This window comes from Eurosta solidaginis, chromosome 4 (assembly GCF_040869045.1).
Source record: "Eurosta solidaginis isolate ZX-2024a chromosome 4, ASM4086904v1, whole genome shotgun sequence".
Classification (NCBI taxonomy): domain Eukaryota; kingdom Metazoa; phylum Arthropoda; class Insecta; order Diptera; family Tephritidae; genus Eurosta; species Eurosta solidaginis.
Genome location: NC_090322.1, coordinates 88,019,388 through 88,027,764, shown reverse-complemented (window position 1 = coordinate 88,027,764; position 8,377 = coordinate 88,019,388).

Sequence of the window (8,377 nt, the reverse complement as noted above, 5' to 3'; positions counted from 1 at the left end):
TCGGCTGGAAATACCGAATTCCAGCGAAATTGTATTTTGCTGCTTCCAATATTACCATTCCCATTTCGCGCTTCAGTATCGGATATATCACGTAAAAAATAAGAGGAGAAAAACTTTACTCCAATAAATTTTTTTTAAAAGTATTGAAGTTATTACTACTTTTTATGTGATTAGGAAGTTCATTGAAATATTTGAGGCCTTTATATATATGACCGTCCTAAAAATATTCTTTTCCGGCAAACGCAGCAAACTCATTTCTCAGGACCGGGGTCAGGAGAAGGGCCCGGATTGGAGTCGATACCTTCCCGGAAGAGGAGGGTATGGCGCAGACCCGCTGCAAGGATTTGCTGGGAGGATGACAATTTGTGGGAGGGACGCAACAAATTAAACACTGAGTCCGCCTGCTCATTACCATCTACTCCCCTGTGGCCTAGGATCCAGGGCAACAATACTACGTCCTAATTGATTTAGCTTTTCTACGCACTGAAGGACCAGTGCTGACTTTATTTCGAATGCCGCAAATGCCTTTAGTGGGGCCTGACTGCCTGACTGAGTAGGGCAATTGTTTCATTGGGGTATCAGCGCTGAAGGTTCAGCTTAGCGCAATAACTTATGGCGAATACTTCCGCTTGAAAATGCTCGGATGTGCTTTTAGAGCTACTGATATTTTGGCTATGGGTCCGAAAACTCTGGCTCCAATCCCCTCTGGCGTCTTCGAGCCATCTATGTACCATACGATCTTGAGCAGACTAGTAATACATTGCACCCGCCCATACCTATACAGCCGTACCAAGAGACGGAGCAGCCCATTACATTTTGGCACAACCGGAGCACTGCTGAACATCCAATCTATATGAAAGCTATGCATTCAAGAGTGTTTGTACCAGTGGCTGGTGCACACCGAACTGGACCAATGTATGCTATATTGATGCCTGCACAAATACCAAGCTATGTTTATGTGAATAATGTTACTGATAATGTCCATTTGCACGGTTGAGCACATACAGTGCTTACGTTTATACAAGGTGGAACACCACACTACCTACATGGCGATGTAGCCACCGATCAGGTTGTTGTAAGAGATTAATTAAAACATGTTATTCATAAATACTGATTCTTATATTTTCATTATCATTAAACTGTAAACTAGACTCATGACGGGTATTCTTACTGGACACTGCCTTCTGGCGTCACATGCCTTTAAATTAGGCTTGGTCAGTGATAGCAGATGTAGGAAGTGCGGGTTGGAGGAGGAAACGATCGATTACGTTCTGTGATCGTGCCCTGCGCTTGCCGGGCTAAGACTCCAGCTGACAGCTGTCGGATCTAGAAGCAGCAAGTGGCTTAAGTTCTAGGAAGCCGCTAACCCGCTGGAGCCGTGAGAAGCGTGAGTGCACTTTGGGTGTCCCAAGACAAGTTCCGTACCTGCTCCGAATAATTTGTAGCTATCTAAGCGACAAAGTACTCCCTTTTGATACAGATGAGGGACTAAGAAAGCACAACACCACGGGCGGTGTCCCTCAGGGATCTGTTCTAGGTCCAACTCTTTGGAATGCGATGTATGGCGGGGTGCTACAAATCGACCTTCCCAGAGGCACGGAAATTGTCGGCTATGCAGATGATATTGTGGTAGTAGCAGTGGCCAAGAAACTTGATCTGCTCCAAGTATTATGTAATGACGCCGTGGGAAGAATAAAGGAATGGTTGACGAACACGGGGCTGGAGATGGCTAGCAATAGGACAGAAGTGGTTCTGATGAGCTCAAAGCGGACTGTGGATGAGTTGGTCCTAACCATAGGAGATTATCAAATAAATTCAAAGCCCTCCTTGAAATATCTAGGAGTAATCATTGACTCAAAACTAACTTTTAGGGAGCAGTTCAGGGCGGTGCGGGACAAAGTTTCTAGAGTTAGTGGAACCCTAACGCGAATAATGCCCAACATCGGCGGCCCAAGCGAAGCTACCCGTCAGCTATTATCCAACGTAACCAGTATTATATGCAGCACCAGTATGGCACAGATCTAAAATGGTCCACCAAAAAGATATACTAGCAGTCTACCGCATTACTGCTATACGGCTAGCATGTGCTGTTCCGACGACGCGATCCATGTTTTATCCAGGAAAATCCCAGTAGATCTACTCTCAGGTGAAATGGCCGATCTGTATGGCATTGGATTCAGCCGACCATCTGAAGATGCTAAGAAAAGCGCAAGGTCACGAACAATAGTTAGGTGGCAAGCACGGTGGGAAGATTCGAGAAAAGAACGCTGGACCTTCATTCTAGTTCGGAATATAGCGGAATGGTACGAGCGAAACTAAATTACCATCTCACACAGATATTGAGCGGGCACGGTGGCTTCAAGGAATATCTACATAAGCGTGGGATGGAGGAGGATCCTTTCTGTCCAAGCTGTCCGTCCGAATTGGAAAGTGCAGAACATGTAATATTTCACTGCCCTCGTTTTCACGGCGAAAGACTGTCTGTAAACAGAGTTGTTGGATTGCTGTGAGCAAGATGGCCTTTATAGTAATGACGAAATTGATGATGCATGCCGAAAGGGAGCGCAGAGAAATGCGCATACGAAGTAGTGGCGACTAAATCGCCTTTCCCCCCGTGACGTTATGCCTAACGGCGGTCCCACGGGGTGCGGACACGTGAACAGGATTAGCCTGGTTTCATTGGGCCACTTGAGGGTAGTGCGCTACCACAACGTCCAATAAAAAAGACAAGTTCCGTCGTGCCTGGTGTTGTTGGGTGAGCGGCCAGACAGCAGGGTGCAACAAATGCACCTTTCAGGGGAAAATAAGATGTAGCAAACGAGTATATTCTGTATCATATGATCAATTTGGAGACAACCAAACGTTTATTTTCCTGTCCAAAACAGAACTGGTGCATGGCACTGCAGCTAAAGAAGGATAGGCGTAGTCATATCAATTCGTTCCCGGGTTAGTCGGGGAAAGCAATTTTAGTATTAATTTGTCCTTTTCAATTTAAACATCCATTCAAGAACTTCGCATAATAGATTAAACAGTCATCTGTATTTATTTGTTATTGTAGCACGTCTAATTAATTTACTTCGTAACATCAATCAATTGTCCCTTGTTACAATTTTATGTTCTCTATGAATGCAATAGCAAAGTATCTTTGGGTACCCCTGCCAACGGAAGATGCATAGGCATGGTGGAGGTTTATTTGAAGTTACTTTACCAGGACCTGATTCTAGTTATCTGCAATTTCTCTTGTTCCTTTGGAAAAGAGCTATGTGTGGAGCCCTATTTATGGAACACTTTTCGGCTTATATTAAAAACTTTTAATCTATTCTTACTGATATGAGTTTCTTTTTCATTCTAGGTAATTTGATTTTGACGATGTGAGGATAGAAATATCCCAAATATTCCAGCTGTGGCTGTAAGAACCTACATTTGCTCAAATTAGAAGAAAACTGCACGGTTGAGCACATCCAGTACCTACGTTTATACAAGGAGGAACACCACACTACTTTCACGGGGATGTAGCCACCGATCACGTTGTTGTAAGAGCTTATTTTAAATATGGTATTCATAAACACTGATTCTAATATTTTGTTTTGGTTTTTTACTTTAGAGTCAACCTGTTATATAAGCGATGTCAGCTATGCCTGTAACTTAAGCGCCTTCAGATGTAATAGTTACCGCGGACGCGGTCACAGGAGTAGTTCACTACGTGGGGATTACACTAATCAAGGACTTTCAATATCGGAAGGTTTTCCAGCACCATAACAACACCAACAATATGTGCAATCACCCGAATAAATTGTACAACAAACGTTAACACTACATCATCAGCCAGCAACAACAACAACAATCGCAACAAGTTGAAACTTCTAAACAATTAATGACTAGTGAACCACCAACATATCCGCAATATGTGCAAACATCAACACCAACATATGTCGCCTACTTTGTAACACGGTGATGATGGCCAAGGCCATTCTGATTCTAATACTGATAAAGGCGATCCATTGGCAAATTTAAAAACTCAAACAGACCACGAAAAATGTTGATGATGGTATTAGTTCTAGTACGGATAGTAAAGAATTTAAACCTAGGAAAAAAGCTAAACTTAACCGAAGATGACAATGTTTCTAATTATAATACTAAGGAAGATGAACATTTGATAAATATGAAGCTTAAAACAGAGTTATCAAAAAATGACGATGATGATTATGATGTTGATGCAAAGTCCAATGTTGAAGATGATGAAAATTATGTAACAGCATCTGAAAATAGTAGGAGCGTGGATTATAACCTGAAGCAAACCTGTCATATCCGGTACGACCAGAATTAGATGTTAAGAAAAGAGCCTACATAAAGAGGCTCAGTATATTTATGGAAAATTTATCATGAGACAATGCCCAATGTATGTATTTCAATTAAGTGTAGAGAAACCAGAACATTTACAATTTAAATATAACGAACGTGGTGCAAAATGTAAATTTTGTGATATTCAAGCAGCTACACCAAGATTCAACAAATTATTGGACCATGAGATTTCTCATATGCCTAATAGTCACTATTTAAAATTTAAATTATGCGATTGGAAGACGAAAAAACATTCAAGTATGAAACAATTGATGTAACAACGAAAAGTTTACAATTGACTGTTTGTCCATATTGTAATCACAATGGTATTTACGCAAACACTTAACCATGAGATTTCTCATATGCCTAATAGTCACTATTTAAAATTTAAATTATGCGATTGGAAGACGAAAAAACATTCAAGTATGAAACAATTGATGTAACAACGAAAAGTTTACAATTGACTGTTTGTCCATATTGTAATCACAATGGTATTTACGCAAACACTTAATAGAGGAATATGAGAAATCAGTGGATGAAAGAACATCTTTTCTAAGTTTAGAATGTGGTGAACAATTTAGAACAAATACAAGTTTACGTGTACATGTTTATGAAAAGTTTGCTCACTATACACCACAAGATTTGAACGGAAAGATCTTGAGGGTATGGTTACACCTATGTGGCATCTACAAGCTATTTATAATGACTAGTATGGAATGAATCCGGATATGGAAGAAAACGGAGGTGACGAAATGAATCACCATGCTTCTTTGGATTCTGGTGATACTCCTGACATGCTTCCTAATTTCGCTACGTCTGATGTTACTATACCTACCAAATATGACTCTGCAAACTGATGAGCAACACTACCAGCGCAGGAAAAATAAGAACTTCAAAACAAGGTTTCGGAAAGGGCACGACTATGAATAGACGTTAATTTATTTATATAGTTTATAAATATAAAAATTCACATATGTAAAGTTTACTAGAGAAATAAGGGAATAATTTAAATTGTAAAAAAACATTGTATATATGAATAATTTATAATTAAATATTATCTGAACATAAAGGACGCGTTTTATTCATGGAAAATGCGATTTGACAGAAGGTAACCGATACGGGTAACCGATAGGCCAGTTACCCGTGTTGTTGTTGTTGCATATGTTTTGGTTAGCGATTACGAAAACATAACTGATTAGTAACTTAAAAATGTAAATAATATCGAGTGAGAAGGAATGTCGAAAACACAATAGGTAAGAGCGAGAAAGCGAGTCACACGTACGCTATTTTGAGAGAGCGCATGCGTTACCTTTTTCACGACAGCAATGTAAAAGTCATTAAGGGCCGTTTTCTCGACTGCGTGCTAAAATTTACCTCTTCTTCAAACGAAATTTTGTTTTCTGTAGTGCTTGGTTTGTTTATTCCGTCGACAAATTTAACAGGCAGTCAATCCAGCCTTTAAAATTTATCGGCTCGAAAACCACAAAACAGCTGATTGTCAAGTGAATTTATTTTGAAACAAAATTAAAAAATAAATAAATAAAATTAAAATTGCTATGGAAAACCGACGTGTGTTTTATGTGCATTCACTGGAAGAAGCATATGAGGAAACAAGTGAGCGAACTATAGCCAAGAGGACTTTTCGCAACCGCTTGGATTATTTTGAAGAGTACACGGAGGAAGAATTCGCGAAAAGGTTCCGGTTGACAAAATGCACCTGCATGGATATTTTAAGTCGCATTGAAAGCGCTATTACGCCCAGCACTAATAGGTAAGTTATAAATATGTTTACTTTTGCTACTCCAGAGCAACTGCTTGGTTGCTGTGCCTCCGTTAGTATTGGTCTAATGACTGCTGTGTATTATCCCATAACCAGGTTTGGTTTTAGGCCACAGTTTCTGCTGAATATTCTTTTGCTGCAGCGTGGCAATAGCAATAAAGGTTTTATTCCACGAATAATCCAAATCTGAACTTAAACAAAGCATAGGGTAAACCTAAATCAAATATTTAAATGTTATAAAAGCAAATGTTAACCACATAGCTATGAGCTACGTCCATGTTATCCCCATTGAAACGGAACTGCCGAAGCCAGTTCCAGCTTAGTTAACCCATTTTATACTCGAACAACTCACATTGCCCATTTTTCTCCATGCTCTATTGAAGTTCAAAGCCACACAATAACAAAAATAACACTGCAAAAAAGCAAAGCATAAAGCTGGGTATTGTCTTCACGCGTGAAAAATGTTGCAAGTGGCCTAGAAACCATTTGAAATCGCAATTTCAGTGCCTAGAATGAAAAAAATGTTCCTATCATCGTATCCCATCTTATTCAATCCTTTCCACATCTTGAACTTGTTTTTTGATGGCGTAATTGCCTTGGCAGCATTTTTTGCCATGAAATGTTGCTAACGCCTATAATTCCAAATCCTTTGATTTTACGGCTTGAAAAACTATTCTACAATGTAGCAATACTATGCTAGAAACCTTTGTTATACTTCATTTATCTGACCACAAAAAGCAATTAATACTCTTCATTTATATATTTTTCAGACGAACCAATGTTACACCAAAAAATAAGCTTTTGCTAACACGTAGGTTTTATGCAACAGGAAGTTTTTTAATAACTGTGGCCGACTTTTGTGGAGTAAGCGTACCCACGGCATGCAGAGTAGTAAGAGAAGTGTCCAATGCTATTGCATCGCTCTCTAAAGATTGGGTGAAATTCCGTGATCCAGCTGGCATGGAGCAAACTGTATTCGATTTTTATAAAATCGCAAAATTTCCCAGTGTGTGATGCAAACTTACGTTTTCAAAATTTAGTAGCGAGGTGGCCAGGATCTGCTCACGACAGTCATATATTCAACTGTAGCCGTTTGAAATACCAACTGGATACGGGATATTTTAAAGACTATATGATCCTTGGGGACAGTGGCTACAAACAATGTCGATATATGATGACTCCCCTACTAAATCCACAATCTGCGGCAGAAAGGTTATATAACGAGTCCCAGATTCGTACTCGGAACACCATAGAGCGAACTTTCGGAGTTTGGAAACGACGTTTTCCAATCTTATCTATGGGGATTCGAGTGTCAATGGACACCGTTATGGCAATTATATCGGCTTGCGGAGTTCTTCATAACATTGCTATATCTGCGAAAGATCCGCTTCCTCCAATAGATATTGAAATATCACCATCACAAATATTAGAGGAACCTGAAAGCAGCTTTATAACCGACGGAGATTCAACTGCGAGAACTGTTTTGATAAGCGACTATTTTGCAAGGTACATTTCAAATACTAAGGCCCGGTTTTTCAGTTGAAGTTTAAACTACAGTCAAAGTTGACTGGAGTTTATTATAGCCACTTTGTTCATTTTCAAAAAATTTTGCTGCCTATCTTGATTTAAATAGTCAAAAAGGCAGGGTTAAACTCTAGTCAACTTTGACTGGAGTTTAAACTTCAACTGAAAAACGGGGCCTAAATACTATATTATTTTTTCTAAATTCAAGTTTTTATTTATATTTTTATTTACAGGATATCAAGACCAGCATAACAGGAAGGATTTAATTTTAATTATATTCTAATCATATACCCCTTCGCATGATTGTAGCTGCACTCATATTGCCATGTTTTAAATGTTTTTTCGGGGGATACAATTTGTTTCATAATTTATAAATATATTTTGGTAGAAATATTGCCACCACAAATTTTAGAGGATTCTTTAGAAACAAACCTAAGAAGCGATGGAGACTCAACTGAGAGGACGGTTTTAATAAACAACTACTTCGAAAGGTACGTTTTAAATATAAATTGTATTTATTAAATTTTTAATTCAAGTTCTTTTTTTATATATATTTACAGGTTATCAAGTCCAGCCTAACAAGTTATCATGTACAGCGATCAAACAAAGAGCGGAGGCAATTTTCATTAAATTTCGTCAATAAAATTCTCCACTCCTATAATATCGACAGTATCAGAAGCAAATTTTATGAATTTTGTAGCCGAAGCTATGCAAACAAGTCAGAAAAACTTC